Source organism: Bos javanicus, chromosome 24, assembly GCF_032452875.1.
Source record: "Bos javanicus breed banteng chromosome 24, ARS-OSU_banteng_1.0, whole genome shotgun sequence".
Classification (NCBI taxonomy): domain Eukaryota; kingdom Metazoa; phylum Chordata; class Mammalia; order Artiodactyla; family Bovidae; genus Bos; species Bos javanicus.
In genome coordinates, this window is record NC_083891.1 from 108,121 (window position 1) to 125,132 (window position 17,012).

General features: G+C 38.3%; 2 pseudogenes; both read left to right on the forward strand.

The window, feature by feature from the left end:
- Nucleotides 1-7,427: 7,427 nt before the first annotated feature.
- LOC133237863 (olfactory receptor 5D13-like) lies at nucleotides 7,428-9,479 on the forward strand (annotated as a pseudogene).
- A 3,980-nt stretch (nucleotides 9,480-13,459) lies between these two features.
- Nucleotides 13,460-16,628, forward strand: LOC133237352 (olfactory receptor 5D13-like; annotated as a pseudogene).
- Nucleotides 16,629-17,012: the final 384 nt, after the last annotated feature.

Here is a 17,012-nt window from a genome sequence, read left to right on the forward strand (position 1 = left end):
AAAAGTTGGCTTAAAGCTCAACATTCAGAAAACGAAGGTCATGGCATCTGGCCCCATCACTTCATGGGAAATAGATGGGAAAACAGTGGAAACAGTGTCAGACTCTAATTTTGAGGGCTCCAATATCACTGCAGATGGTGACTGCAGCCATGAAATTAAAAGACGCTTACTCCTTGGAAGGAAAGTTATGACCAACCTAGATAGCATATTGAAAAACAGAGACATTACTTTGCCAACAAAGGTCCGTCTAGTCATTCCAGTTGTCATGTATGGATGTGAGAGTTGGACTGTGAAGAAAGCTGAGCACCGAAGAATTGATGTTTTTGAACTGTGATGTTGGAGAAGACTCTTTAGAGTCCCTTGGACTGCAAGGAGATCCAACCAGTCCATTCTAAAGGAGATCAGTCCTGGGTGTTCATCAGAAGGACTGATGCAAAGCTGAAACTCCAAAACTTTGGCCACCTCATGCGAAGAGTTGACTCATTGGAAAAGACTCTGATGCTGAGAGGGATTGGGGGCAGGAGGAGAAGGGGATGACAGAGGATGAGATGGCTGGATGGCATCACCGACTCGATGGACATGAGTTTGAGTGAACTCTGGGACTTGGTGATGGACAGGGAGGCCTGGCATGTTGCAATTCATGGGGTCTCAAAGAGTCGAATACGACTGAGTGACTGAACTGAACTAAATAAATGATAATTTTATTATTAAAATTGTTGTCTTTTACTTATGGGCTAAGACATAGTAAATTTTTAAAACTTCTTAAGAAAGATTGGAAAAAATTATATTCCTTATTAGTAGATTTCTGTGATATAATGTAATTGTGTTATTTGGGATTATAACAGAAACACAATCACATATATATATATATATATCATATATTGTTTTTAGTTTGAATTTAGAGTCTTTTTATTTCTCCTCTCATCTCTTATAGTTTATGGCTTATTAATATTTTGCTTTGTCATTGAATTATATATATATGTTAATAACATTATAACTTCATTATGCATTCTTGTTTTTGTAATATATTAATAGTATTTTCTTCTTTAAGGATTTTTATATTTATACTAATATTTGCACATATTATTAACCATGTTTTTGTGTATTTACTTCTTATAAAATTAATTGAGATGAAGTGTTAGCACTCTTCATTACCTAAACTATGTGATTATGTATCACTCATAGTTCAAAAACGAAAATTGGAAAAACAAAGATAAAAATCAAAGGTGAATTGCTGCTTGAATGTGATCTAGTAAATTGCCATCTTTGAACACTGGTTTCCTTATTCCTGAAAGAGACATGAAATTACTAACGGACCAAAAAACAAACAAACAACAACAACAAAAACCTAAAAACAGAATTATTTTTTATTCTATGGACTTAAACCTAGAAAATAAGTGGCTTCCCTGGTGGCTCAGATAATAAATAATTCACCTGTAATGTAGGAGACCCAGGTTCAATCCCTAGGTCAGGAAGATCCCCTGGAGGAGGAATTGGCTACCCACTCCAATACTCTTGCCTGGAGAATCCCATGGACAGAGGAGCCTGGTGGGCTACAGTCCATCGGGTCACAAGAGTCGGACATGACTGAGCGGCCACGCACACACAAACCTGGAAGACAACGTCTCAGTTAGTTCAGAGAAACTGCTCTGAAAAGGGAAGGGAGGAGTCAGAATGTATATGCATTTGCAACAAAAACCAGGTAGTCAGACCATCGAAGATTATCGGAAATTAAAACCAGAATGTTCACGTTAATGAATGTAGGGCTTTTCTGCGCCTGGGGAGCGGGAACAGTCTGGGCTCCTTGAAATCATCCCTTTGAGCTGCACCTTGACTACTTAAGGCCAGTGCCCTGCTCTTTTCTATCCTGTGTTCCCTCAGGGTGCAGCTCTGTTCCAGAGTTCCTCAGGGCTCAGCAGCCTGAGCGGGAGGTGGGGGTGCAGGAGCCGTGCTCATGGCTTGGTGGCCTCAGCATCCTCTGTCGGTCGACATGACAGATCACATTTTTCCTTCACGGAATAAAATGTTTTCAAAGTTATATTTAAACCACGAACATCTTTCTTTCTATCAGTTTCTGCTACTTTCTCTAAAGCAGTCAATCAATGCACATTATTTGTGCCTTGCTTTAAATTACAGTGTCACTCTGCCATCTAGTGGATATGCTATTTGTATCACTTGCTGCTGCTGCTGCTGCTAAGTCGCTTCAGTCGCTTCAGTCGTGTCTGACTCTATGCGACCCCATAGACAGCAGCCCACCAGACTCTGCTGTCCCTGGGATTCTCCAGGCAAGAACACTGGAGTGGGCTTCCATTTCCTTCTCCAATGCATGAAAGTGAAAAGTGGAAGTGAAGTAGCTCGGTCGTGTCCGACTCTTAGAGACCCCATGGACTGCAGCCTACCAGGCTCCTCTGGCCATGGGATTTTCCAGGCAAGAGTACTGGAGTAGGGTTCCATTGCATCACTTGTTAGGGAAAGACAAATTCATACTCTTTGCTACTAATTTGCAGAGGGATTTTATACTACTTGTGGCTCAGAAGGTAAAGGATCAGTCTAGAATGTGAGAGATTCTGGATTCGATTCCTGGATCGGGAAGATACCCTGGAGAAGGGAATGGCAACCCACTCCAGTATTCTTGCCGAGAGAATTCCAGGCAGAGAGGAGCCTAGCGGGCTACAGTCCACAGGGTTGCAAAGAGTCAACCATGACTGAACGATTAGCACTTTATACTCTTAGATCCTATGAAAAAATTCTACCAATTACTATGTAATTTTGCTGAGAATGAGACCACAAATAGATAATGTAGGGTCAAACTGGGAATGTTGGGGAAAATAAAACCAACATTTCCTTCCCATTGTGTCAAACTAGTATTTAAACTGTATATAAACTTAAGGGGAAAAAATAACCTCTTGTGTAATAAGAAATAATCCTGGACTGAGACTATCAGATTTACTTTAATTCTTTAATCTTTTCTGAATATGTGCCAGACTGGAGCCCCAGACCAGATCAAAGAAAGATAAATAAAACTACCTGTGTGCACACTGAGTGACCCTAGACACCAGGGTGCCCGTGATGGCCTGCACTTCACACTTGCCATTCTCAGAGGTATCTACACATAAACACATGTGGGGAAAAGTGCAAGTGTTAGTTGCTCTGTCGTGTCTGACTCTTCATGACCTCATGGACTATAGCCCACCAGGCTCCTCCATTCATGGAATTCTCCAGGCAAGAATACTGGAGTGAGTAGCCATTCCCTTCTCCAGGGGATCTTCCCAATCTAGGGATAGAAGCCAGGTCTCCTGCATTGCAGGTCAAATCTTCACCATCCGAGCCACCAGGGATCTATCTAAAATTATGTATTTACATGTCATACTGAATTTAGGAGGCTATTTTGAATTGAATTTCTTACTTTTTTTAAGCATGCTTTACCTACATACACTTATAGGAATGATCTCTTCAGTTATGTGCAGTGCTCAGTCACTCAGTTGTGTCTGACTCTTTGCGACCTCATGGACTAGAGCCCACCAAGCTCCTCTGTCCATGGGAATTCTCCAGGCAAAAATACTGGCGTGAGTTGCCATTCCCTCCTCCAGAGGATCTTCCCAACCCAGGGATCAAATCTGGGTCTTCTGCATTGCAGGAGGATTCTTAACCATCTGAGTCACCAGGGAAGCCCCTCCTCAGTTATAGACAAAGATTAATAAAGTTTGTATTTAATTCAATCCTTATGTGTTAAGGTGGTAAGAATGTACTACTTAGTTATAGTAATAGATTTTTTATCAGATGGAGTAGTTAAGTCAACCTGTTACAGATGTGTAAATTATGGATTTTGAGAATTATACAGATAATTTTAAAACAGTATTTTGGGAACACCAAGCAAAAAGTGATCTTAGTGAAAGCTCTAGGCCAGTGTGAGGACCAGTCACAGAATATGGGAAATGTAGAGAGACATTGTGGAGTTTAATATCTTGCCTACATTCTTCCAGAAGAGTCTTCCCCTTCCTTTTATTTACATTAAAGTTTGTGTCTCTAGAGCCCCTTCTTATATACTTTTAGTGAAACTGGGCAACCCAGAGACTCTGAGTCATTCACACTATTCTGTTCATTGACACTGGAGAAAAAAAAAAGAAAATTCTTTTATTGTTGTTGGTCTGAAATTAGCTTCCTGCGGCTTTTAAGTTAATTCATTTAAAATTAAATTTCTCTCCTCAGGACACAGAAAAAAGATCAGTGTTTCTTTCATATTTTAGCCTTGAAATATTTGAAGACAGTGGTAAGAGTCTCCTTTTGTTTTCCTTCTGTGTTCCAGATGTCTTCAGGCCTTTGGTTGGTTTATCAGATGCTTTAGCTCCCACATTACACCTCACCGTTTACTACTTCTCATTGTAGGTGCCTGTGTAATTATTGCTAGCTTCTGGGAATCACTGACTCGTCTGCAATGAGATGCTGTCAAGAACATAATGTTTGTTTCTGAAACAAAATGAAAATGGGAGTTACTTCTTTCTGTTTACATCAACTACTAATGCAACTGCATTGAAAGCCATGATTATAATATTGAAACTGAGTCCATTTCATTCCCATTGTTGACTACCCATTTTACAACCACAATCTCTTCATTACTACATACTTGTCCTGTGGGCATAGAACTCTATTTCAACTCTATTCAGCAATCGGTACTAACCCTAATTGAATTCTTTACACAATTTAGATTCTCTGGTCCTCTGATCATATCTCATACTTTTTGTTGTTCTTCAGTCTCACAGTCACGTAAGACTCTTTGCAACCCCGTGTCCTGCAGTATGCCAGGCTTCTCTGTCTCTCACCACCTGAAAACAACTTGAACATTCAAACTCCTACCTTGGTTCAGACCGTCTTCTCTGCTTAAAATGTCTTTTGTTTTTCTTTCTTATCCCTTCAATCTATCTTAACACTATAGTTTGACTCAAAGTTCAAAATCCTATTGTGATTTTATTGATCAGGAAATATCTTGGTCATTATTCAAGTATCTCAACATGTGAAGAACACTCTTAATATGCTTGACAAAAGCTTAATGAAAAATAAATAAGCAAAACACAAAAATATGCACAGTAGCAATGCAGAAAAGTGTAGTATTTTTTAAAGCAAATTATTATTTCTCACACTACATTATAATTATACCATAACAATCCCATTTTTGAACTTCCCAGGTGGCACTAGTGGTAAACAACCCAACTGTCAATCCAAGAGAGACAGGTTTGATCCCTGGGCTGGGAAGTTTCCCTGGAGGAGAGCACGGCAACCCACTCCAGAATTCTGCCTGGAGAATCCCATGGACAGAGGAGCCTGGCGGGCTTCAGTCCATACCCTCTCACAGTCAGACACCACTAAAGTGACTTAACACACATGCACCCAGTCACATTATCATAAGCCATAATTGAGAACAAGCTTAAGTCTCTGCATTGCCACTCAGAGGACATCTGCCTACTGATCTGGAAATAATTTTAGACTTTGAACAATCAAGAAATGCCTTCTATTGCATAGGTTGACAAGGTGTCATCTGCAAACAAAATCTGTCCTACTGTCTTTTATAAATAAAATTTATTGGAACAGAGTCATGCCTATTGACTGATGTATTGCCTATGGGTGAATCCATGCTGCAAGATACAAAAGTGCATAGCTGAAATTGAGAGTATGTGGCCCACAAAGGCTAAAGGATTTACTGTACAGCTTTTTCCAGAAAAAAGTGCTGCTCCCTGTTCTGTTAAATTAAGTCACTAGAGTTGAGATGTTTATACGTTAAGATATGGCAGCTTCTTAAATAATAAATGTACTATACTTCCCATAAACCTAGACTACAAATTGAAAAATAGAATACCAGCTTTTTTGCAATTTCAATAATAAACGTAAGAATAAAAAAGAATTGTGCTCATATTTGTAATAGTAATGCAAGTTGTATTATCTTAAGAAAACCAATGGTTTTTACAGAAAATGAAACTCACAACAAAATGTTAAAGAAAGGGTAAAAAACACTATAATATGATTCATATTGTATAAGTTTTACATCCAAACACATCAATATGTCCCTCAGATACAGAGAAAGTGAAAGTCGTTCAGTTGTGTCAGACTCTTTGCGACCCCAGTGGCCTGTACAGTCCATGGACTTCTCCAGGCCAGAATAATGGAGTAGGTAACCTTTCCCTTCTCCATGGGGTCTTCCCAACCCAGGGATCAAACCCAGGTCTTCCGCATTGCAGGCAGGTTATTTACCAGCTGAGCCACAAGGGAAGCCCAAGAATACTGAAGTGGGTAGCCTATCCCTTCTCCAGGGGATCTGCCTGACCAGGAATTGAACCGGGGTGTCCTGAATTGCAAGAGAATTCTTCACCAACTGAGCTATGAGGGAAGCCCACAGATACAGGAGGACAACCAGAAATTCAACAAAAATTAAGACTCTTTGGATTGTTGCCCAATAGCTGATTTTGCTTTTGTATATTTCTGCATTTTGCAAGTATTTAAAGACAAAAATATAGTGTCTAGTTCAACATTTTTAAAAGATCAATGGACTAGAGTGCATGATGAAATTGTTCCCCAAACTTTGGAAAAAATGCATATGCAACCAAAGTATCACAAGGGCATTATTTCATCTAATTGCCCCATTTGTGGTCTCAAGGCAATAGCTAAATCATATTCTCTAAGATTAATCTCCTTAGGGTTTTGGTGGCATATATATGTGACAGTTTGATGTTAGGGTTCAGCTTTTTTGGTGTCCTTTTCTCTTGGTCAAGTCTGAATATATTTTTAATACATTATAAGAGAAATTCATTTTCTGAAATATTCATTGCAATATATTCTAGATTCCTGTTAACTATTTTTCAGGCTTATTACTATATTTAAAAAAATGACTTCTCAGCAAAAATTTTCCTGGAATCCATTAAACTTAGAAAAGAAGCTTTATTAAATGAGCCAAATTCTTCTACACTCAGGTGAGTTGATTTTTATTTCACTTTAAAAGGAATATAATATGTTCCTAATATGCTCCATTAATCTTTGCAGGAGGCAAACAAGCACATGTATAAATCTGCCAGATTACCTGTTTAGTTGACTAGAAGTCTTTGATTATTTATCTTTCACCACATTTATTATTGTTCACCATGCTACATCACAAGGAAATTTTTTGTTTTTTCTGGATCACAATATTTTCATTCCCTTTATACATACAAATTTTAATAATAAACAAGAACTATAAGTTGTCATTTGTGCTTATATGGATTATATCCTGGAATAATGCTCTAAGAAACAAATTGAGGCTGAGATTTTATAATTTTATAGTTTCTAAAATGCCTGTTACAGGACTGAGCATATAGTGGGTCTGCAATGGGAAAATTATTCCAGGGTAATTGCACAGAAAAGAAGATAAATACTATGCACAGCACCTGTGCTCACAGCTGAGCATGGCTGACACTTCCTGGGCTACATGGGCGATTGGGAACATTGGCCCCAAGCCTGTTGACAAGTACAGAGTGTAGGAGGTGGAGTGAAAAGCTACAGGTGTGGAGAAGCAGTGTGGGGAAGAAGGAACCAATGTGCATCAGAAATTGTATCCATCTTTGGTGAAGATTTCCCTTTCAACCCTGGGCTATTCAAACTTTGTTACCATAGACATAGGGAACAAATCCTGACTTTTTTAAAAAGTGTTTTCAGTTAGAGAATATGTGCTCTATGATTTGTATGTTAAATTGAAACATACTTTCAGGGAATCAGGAATTAATCACATGTTTAAGAATGTAAAGGAATAACCGAAGAAAAAGAGTGGGGGAATATGTGAATGACGTAGTTATACATGTACAGGAAATCTTGAAGTGTGATATGTGTTCTTGGAGTATAAATTTACAAAACCTGAGTGAAAATAACAAAGTGTTTAATTTCAACTCCTAATGAGATATAGAATTTTTAGAGAATTCTATGTGGAATGAACTTCCCTTATACTGAGTGCCATTTCAAGTTTTGGTAAGAATTTAGGAAGTACTTTGAAAAGAATGAATTTTAATGTCAGAAAAAGACAGTAGAGGCATTTTGGAGGGAAAGAGGCTAATTTTAAAAATAATAATAATTCAATGCACTCTTTTTCCCCATAAGTACTCTCATTCTATGCCTAGGTCAGGAAGATCCCCTGGAGGAGGGCATGACAACCCTTCCAGTGTTCTTGCCCAGAGAATCTCATGGACAGAGGAACCTGGCAGGCTACAGTCCATGGAGTCACAAAAACGTCCGACAATACTGAGTGAATAACATTACATTTCATTCAAATTTTGCTTCAGATTTCTCTGAATCAACTTTTATATTTTGTCCACAGGAACCAGGAAAACCAGAGTGCTGAAGTCATTTTCATTCTCTTGGGCTTCTCAGAATATCCCGAACTCCAGATACCCCTTGTCCTATTATTCTTAACCATCTACTCCATCACTCTGCTGGGGAACCTGGGCGTGATCCTAATTATCAAGATAAATCCCAAACTCCACACCCCTATGTACTACTTCCTCAGACATTTGTCCTTTGTTGATCTCTGTTACTCAACAGTAGTTACACCCAAAGTACTAGAAAACTTGATTGTGGAAGACAGAACCATCTCCTTCACAGGATGCATCATGCAATTCTTCTTTGCCTGCATATTTGTGGTGACAGAGACATTCCTGTTGGCAGTGATGGCATATGACCGATTTGTGGCCATTTGCAACCCTCTTCTCTACACAGCTGTCATGTCCCAGAAGCTTTGTTCCTTATTGGTGGGTGCATCATACTCTTGGGGTACAGTCTGTTCCCTGACTCTTACCCACTTTTTATCCGAATTGTCCTTTAGAGGAAATAATATCATAAATAACTTTGTGAGCACGCGGCCATTGTTGCTGTTTCCTGCTCTGACCCCTACATTAGCCAGGAGATCATTTTAGTCTCTGCCATGTTTAATGAAATAAGCAGCCTGATAATTATTCTCACCTCCTATGTTTTCATTTTTATCACTGTCCTGAAGATGCCTTCAACTGGGGGGCACCACAAAGCCTTCTCCACCTGTGCCTCCCACCTGACTGCAATTACCGTCTTCCACGGGACCATCCTTTCCCTCCACTGTGTTCCTAACTCCAGAAGTTCATGGCTCATGGTCAAGGTGGCCTCTGTCTTTTACATAGTGGTCATCCCCATGCTGAACCCACTGATCTACAGCCTCAGGAACAAAGGTGTGAAAGAGACTGCTAGGAAGCTGCTGCTAAGTCGCTTCAGTCGTGTCCAACTCTGTGCAACCCCATAGAAGGCAGCCCACCAGGCTCCACCGTCCCTGGGATTCTCCAGGCAGGAACACTGGAGTGGGTTGCCATTTCCTTCTCCAATGCATGAAAGTGAAAAGTGAAAGTGAAGTCGCTCAGTCCTGTCTGACTCTTAGCGACCCCATGGACTGCAGTCCACCAGGCTCCTCCATCCATGGGATTTTCCAGGCAAGAGTACTGGAGTGGGTTGCCATTGCCTTCTCCAGCTAGGAAGCTAGTCAATACCAAATTATTATGTCAATGAATGTAAAATGGCTTACGTTTGCTTTTTCATTTACAAGAGCACTGTGGAGAACTGTCCAAGTTTTGTAGCATTTTTTAATAGCATTTCAAATTCCAGTTTTTAGGAAGGAAAACAGTGCACACATTTAACGAAATTCCCTTGTTGATACATCATTCAACCACTTTAGTAAACTGTAGAGACTTAGCAATAAAATAATAAATAACACCTAATTAAAGCCTAGACTATTGAAGTCTCTAGATAAAGTGTTTGTCATGTAAAGATTTCTGAGTAAAGACACATTACCATTTGGCTGTTCAGGTGAGTCTTCTTTTTTTCTTTTCTTTAAGTTGTTATAAGTCAATTGAAGAGTGGATTTGAGTTGTCATGAAAGTTTATAGTTAACCATGAGGGAGTTACATCAGTTTAATCATAGTAATTAAGAGTTGTTCAACACTAAGACACTAAAGTTAAAAGACATTCCTGTGCTTAGTTGCTCAGTTATGTCTGACTCTTTACAATTCTATGGGCTTTAGCCTGCCAGGCTCCTGTGTCCATGGAAAGAATATTGGAGTGGGTAGCCATTCTCTTCTCCAGGGTATCTGCATGACCAGTAATCAAACGTATGTCTCCTGCATTGCAGGCAGATTCTTTACCATCTAAGGTACCAGGGAAGCCTAAATTTAAAGGATATATTTATTTAACACCACATAGAAAGAATTGGTACATTATAAGTGCAAAGAAGTCATGTCTCTGTCCCCACAGAATCCTGAATAAGATTTGGTAAAATTCTACTTGTTAATATAAAATTTATTTGTTTTTTGTACATAAATCATCAAAAATAAAATTAAGAAATGCACACTTCAGAAATAGTTTCAGCTAAATCTAAAACAGTATTTCATGTCAGTCAAATTATATATAAAATAGCTATTGATGTACAATGATAACATAACAGAGAACTTCATTGGTAAGTAACATTAATGGTGGATTGAATGGGGGCCCTGCTAATATCAATTAGAGAATCTTGGTTAACCTGATTTAATTTTGCCCAACTAGCAAACTCATGGACTTCCCTGGTGGCTCAGATGATAAAGAATCTGCTTGCAATGCAGGAGACCTTGGTTCTGTCCCTGGGTGGGGAAGATCCCCTGGAGAAAGGGAGGGCAACCCACTCCAGTATCCTTGCCTGGAGAATCCCATGACAGAGGAGCCTGGTGGGCTTCAGTCCATGGAGTTACAAAGATTCAGACACGACTGAGCAACTAACACACTTCACAGTGAACTCACATCCAGTCTAAGGAGTGAATCCTATGTGCTGTGGTGCTTCCCAGGTGGCACTAGTGGTAAGAACCTGCTACCAGTGCAGGAGACGTAGGAGACATGGGTTCAGTCCCTGGGTTGGGAGGATCCTCTGGAGGAGGGCATGGCAACCCATTCCAGTATTCTTGCCTGGAGAATTCCATAGACAGTGAAGCCTGGTGGGCTAAAGTCCATAGACTGGCAAGGAATCAAACACCACTGAAGCGACTTAGCACGCACCCACCTTGATATCAGGTGTACCCAGACCCTCCTCCCTAAATAGACTCTACTATCACATAAGATATATATTATCTGCCAGAAATTGGGGGAAAAGCCTAACACCTCTTTGTGAAAGACTATTTTTTTTCCCTGCTAAGCATTTTGTCTAATAGTAATTCTATGTTCATCCATGTGAGAGGAACCACCAAACTTATTCTACAGTGTCTGTAGCATTTTATATTCCCAGGCATAATATATAACTCTTCTGGTTGCTTCATATCCTTGCTAATCATTGCTATTATATACTTTTATTATAGCAAATCCAGTGGATATAAATTGATATCTCATCATGACATTGATTTGCATTTTCCTAATAACTAAATATGTTGAGAATATTTTCACATGCTTGTTGGACATTTGTAAATTTTGTGTTGTATCTGCTTTGACTTTTTGTCTTTATTGTTTCTTTTCTGTACCTTTTCTTTTCACTTTATTGATAATGTTTTTAATATACAAATATTTTAAATTTTGAGGAAGTTCAATTTAGCAATTTATTTATTTATTTTTGTTGCTGATGTTTTTGTTTCCCTATATAAGAATCTACTGCCAAATTCAAGGGCATGAAATGTAAGGCCTGTGTTTTTCTCGTAAGAGTTTTATAGTTTATTATGAAAATTCAGGTCCTTGTTCACTTTCTGAGTTAACTGTTGTATATAATATGAGGTAAGTGTCCAATCCCATAATTTTACTTGTGAATGCCCAATTGTCCTGGCCTCATTTATTTGAAGAAGAATCTATTCTTTCTCCAATGAATATTAAGAGAATCATAACCTCAGAAGCACCGTGATGATGGTAAGGTAAAGTTGGGAGAAATCAGAGCCCATATAGGGCACAGCTTCCCAGTCAAAATGTATTTTGAATCCTCCACTAGTGAGAAATAAGCTTGTTGTTATTGTTGTTCAGTCACTAAGTCGTGTTCAAGTCTTTGCCACCCCATGGACTGCAGCACGCCAGGCTTCCCTGCCCTTCACTGTCTCCTGGAGTTTGCTCACACTCATGTCCATTGAGTCGGTGATGCCATCTGACCATCTCATCCTCTGCTGCCCTCTTCTCCACTAGCCTTCAATCATTCCCAGCATCAGGGTCTTTTCCAGTGAGTCAGCTCTTCATGTCAGGCGGCCAAAGCAGTGGACCTTCAGCTTCAGCATCAGTCCTTCCAATGAATATTCAGGGTTGATTTCCTTCAGGATTGACTGGTTGGATTTTGCTGTCCGAAGGACTCTCAGGAGTCTTCCCCAGCACCACAATTTGAAAGAACAATTCTTCGGCACTTTGTCTTCTTTATGGTCCAGCTCTCACATCCCCCCTGACTACTGGGAACACCATGGCTTTGACTATATGGACTTCTGTTGGCAAAGTGATGTCTCTGGTTTTGAATATGCTGCCTAGTTTTGTCATAACTTTCCTCCCACGGAGCAAGTGCATTTTAATTTCATGGGTGCAGTCACCATAAAGCAATGATTTTGGAGCCCAAGAAAGTAAAATCTTTCACTGCTTGCACTTCAGCTCCTTCTGCATCAAGTTATTATTATTATTAACCTGTGTCCTTAAAGCCAAGATAGGTAGTTACCAAAATTAGTGAAAATATAATCCTGTTCATAAACAGATATTTTTAGAAAACATATCATCCAAAATTTCATTTTAGATTCAGTAATAAATATAAACATCTGAGAACATTCTATATTTGAAAATCCAGTGGAAGCTGTTTTCTATCAATAGAATCAATAGTGTAAATATAAAATAAAGTTTATAGTACAAATATTGTAAAGTACAAAATAAACAGTATAATTATAGTTTAGCAGCCATATGTTTAGAAACATAAGAATATATATATACCTTCATAAGAAAATTTTAAAAATTAAATATGGATTAATAAAAGATAAATCTATTGCTATATAATTTCCCCTTGTGGATTTATGTATTTTATATCCACACAAAAATTTTAAAAATGGTGTTGTTTATTTTTTAAGATTAAACGAGTAAAGTTGATAATACAAATGGCCTAAGGCTTTAGGGAAATAATATACAATCAATATACCACCTGGGACAGAGTTCAGAGTTAAAATGTAATTAGTTGAATTGCAGGTATCAAGGCAGTACCTCAGTTATATTCTCTAGTTCTCACATCCCTAAGGTCATGATGGCATATATTTGTGATACAGTTTGGTGCCAGGATTTACTTTTCAGGCTTGATCTTATCTTTGGTATCTCTGAGTTTTCTTAACAGGTAGGAAAATCATTAAGTATGAAATAATTAATGAAAAATACTGGGCACTTTTACTACCCTTTTCAGGTGTGTTTCTATCAAGTCCTAAGCAGCAGCATTGCTGGAGTTCATTAATCTTAGCAAAGAGTTCTTCACTAAATGACTCATTCAAGTTCTTCTGTATTTAGGTGAGTTGACTCATGTCTCTTTTGTTTTACTTAAAAAAGAAAATACAAAGATCCAGTAATCTCTGTAGGAGACAGACACATGTGTAGAACAAGGTGTGCACAAAGAACCACGTTTTGGCTGAGAAGGTTTATGGAGTTATATTCCAATTCTTTCTTTCAAATAATTTGTATCCTAGTTTTCTCATTGGGTATCAAACATAAAGTCGGAAATGGAGAATTCTCCTTTTGGCAAAAGGAGAAGGCCCACAAAGTGGGCCTTGTCTTCAAGATTTTCCTGTAATTTTCTAGAAATAAAGTGACAGTAACAACCATATTTATAAATAATAGGGATATAACCTACAGTAATTGTGAGTGATAAATATGCAAGTTTGTCTGTATACAGAGGGGATGAAACAATGAGTCATGTCTTTAAAAGTAGATGGTAAAATAAAGCAAACATCATAAGAAAGAATACAATGGGGATTAAATTATAAAGAAATAGGCATGTACTATATAGCAGAGGTTGATAAATCCACCTTCACTAAGAAGGATGTATTAAGTATAATGAGGTTGAATTTATAGATCCAAGCAGTTTTTGGAAAAGTCATACTGAATAATGTTAATGTTATACATTTGCTATTAACATTTATTTGGAATCTTAAAGTCACTGTTATATTAAACAATCATGGAAAATTATTCTCATAATCTTGCACAGAGCATTTTAAATTGAAGGAATGTGGCTGGAATAATAGTCATAATCAATCTTTGCAGTGCTGAGACCTTACAAAGTATTGTTACAGAGGATTTGTTGTGGACATGGTCTTTGGAAGATATCTTTCTTACAAGTTCATCATGTGGGAATCAGAGAAAGCTATAGTGTGGTGAGAAAACCTAGAGGAAAATAAGGAAACATGCATCTTAAAGCAAGTGTTCTAATGAAATTCTAATATATAAAAGGTAAATATCTGTTCTACCATGTCTTACAGCATTTAAATTCATTATTGAAGTATCTAGTTCCAATCTAGTGATTTAAAATTTATATTACTGTTCTTTATCTTACTATAGAGGAAATGCGTTGTGATCAGTAATAATCAAGAAATATTCTGGTGTCCCATTTGAAATAGGTGTTTTCCAGCCACTTTTCTTTGGAAGAACTAAAAACTTAGTTCAAAATGGCAGAGTATATATTTGATCCATTCTGAAGCCTATATGCTTTCTCCAGTACTTTCACAGTTATTTTTGTCACCCAAACTCCAAAATCTGCTACAATGGAAAAAAAAAAAGAGTTTTCTGCTGAATAATACAATTGGCTATGAAGAATACATTTAAACATTTTCAAAATTAATTCAACATAAGTGAAAAAGTTTAGTATGTCTTAGCATAGCTCCAGAATGGGTTGAGAATTTGGAATAACTAGGAATAAGAAAGGAATTGAAAGGAAATACAACAACCAAGAAAATATATTAACTGTTTTGCAGAGATGTTGCCATTATACAAATTAGCATATAAGTTAATTGTCTCATAGCTCAGGATGTGAGGCAGGTAAGAAACTGTGGAACCTAATGACATGTTTTTCTCCAATACATGTAATTAGATTGTCATATCAGGTGTTTTCACAAAGCTCAGAGACACGCAAAGACAAAGTCTCCTGAAAGCAGCTGATAATAATGAGTTTTATTATTTGAAATAAAGCAGGAACTAACCTGTTTTAGTTCTTTGTTTCTGAAGATCATACACAATGAAAATTATTATTGGCTGTATAATTGACATACAAGTGAACATTAGCATTTGAAATAAAGCAGAAGTATAGCATTTACAGAAACACTGTAAACAGAGACCCAGTGAGCTTCTCAACACATTTTTCTATTCTCTTGCCTATTTCAAAGTTTAGTTTTTACTCTTCTAGATCAACACTGATATTTTGTCCACAGGAGCCAAGCAAACCAGAGTGCTGAGGTCACTTTCATTGTCTTGGGCTTCTCAGAATATCCTCAGCTCCAGCTGCCTCTGTTTCTGGTCTTCCTGACCATCTACACGGTCACTGTGCTAGGAAACCTGGGCATGATCCTGATCATGAAGTCCAGTTCCAGGCTCCACATGCCCAGGTACTTCTTTCTCAGCCACTTTTCCTTCGTTGATTTCTGTTACTCAACATTAGTTACACCCAAGCTACTAGAAAACTTGGTTGTGGAAGACAGAACCATCTCCTTCACAGGATGCCTCATACAATTCTTCTTTGTCTGCATATTTGTGGTGACAGAGACATTCCTGTTGGCAGTGATGACATATGACCAATCCGTGGCCGTTTGCAACCCTCTTCTCTATGCTGTTGTGATGTCCCAGAAGCTTTGTTCCTTGCAGTTGTCTGCATTATACTCTTGGAGTATAGCCTGTTCCTTAATATACACATACTTTTTTATCAATGTTATCCTTTTGTGGGACTAAATTCATAAATAACTTTGTCTGTGAGCACACAGCCATTGTTGCTGTTTCCTGCTCTGACCCCTACATTAACCAGGAGACCATTTTAGTCTCTGCCACATTCAATGAAGTAAGCAGCCTGATGATTATTCGCATCTCCTATGTTTTCATTTTTATCACTGTCTTAAGGATGCTTTCGACTGGGGGGCACCACAGTCTTCTCCACCTGTGCCTCCCACCTGACTACCATTACCATCTTCCATGGGACCATCCTTTTCCTCTGTTGCTGCTGCTGCTAAGTCGCTTCAATCATGTCTGATTCTATGCGACCCCATAGACTGCAGCCCACCAGGCTCTGCCGTCCCTGGGATTCTCCAGGCAAGAACACTGGAGTGGGTTGCCATTTCCTTCTCCAGTGCATGAAAGTGAAAAGTGAAAGTGAAGTCGCTCAGTCGTGTCCAACTCTTAGTGACCCCATGGACTACAGCACACCAGGCTCCTCCATCCATGAGATTTTCCAGGCGAGAGTACTGGAGTGGGGTGCCATTGCCTTCTCCACCCTTTTCCTCTATTGTGTTCCTAACTCCAGAAGTTCATGGCTCATGGTCAAGGTGGCCTCTGTCTTTTACACAGTGGTCATCCCCATGCTGAACCCAGTGATCGACAGCCTCAGGAACAAAGATGTGAAAAAGTCAGTGAAGAAATTAATCAATATTAAATTGTTCTGTGATAAAATGTAAAGCTAGAAAGATTTTTTGAGAATAAGAGTTTCTCAATAGCAAATCGAATCATAAACCTATTTTAACTGTGTAATTGACAGGCCAATTTCTGTTCACTCTTTTATTAAAGTAACTTTAAAATTAAAAATAGAAATAAAGGACTACTTCAACTAAAAGTTTGATACAAACATTGAATTGTAATTTTTTGTGTGTGTAATATCTGACCTTGTATTTGTCCTGGTTAAATTTCAGTTTAATTCAAGTCATGTGAACTGCAGGACTTTTAAAAGGATCTGAAGAGTTATAGCCTACAGTAAAGAAGTTTACATCCTAATGTAAAAGTAATACATTAAAAGCTGCTCAGCGTAAAACTCCAAGTATCTTAAGACTTTATTAATTCCATAA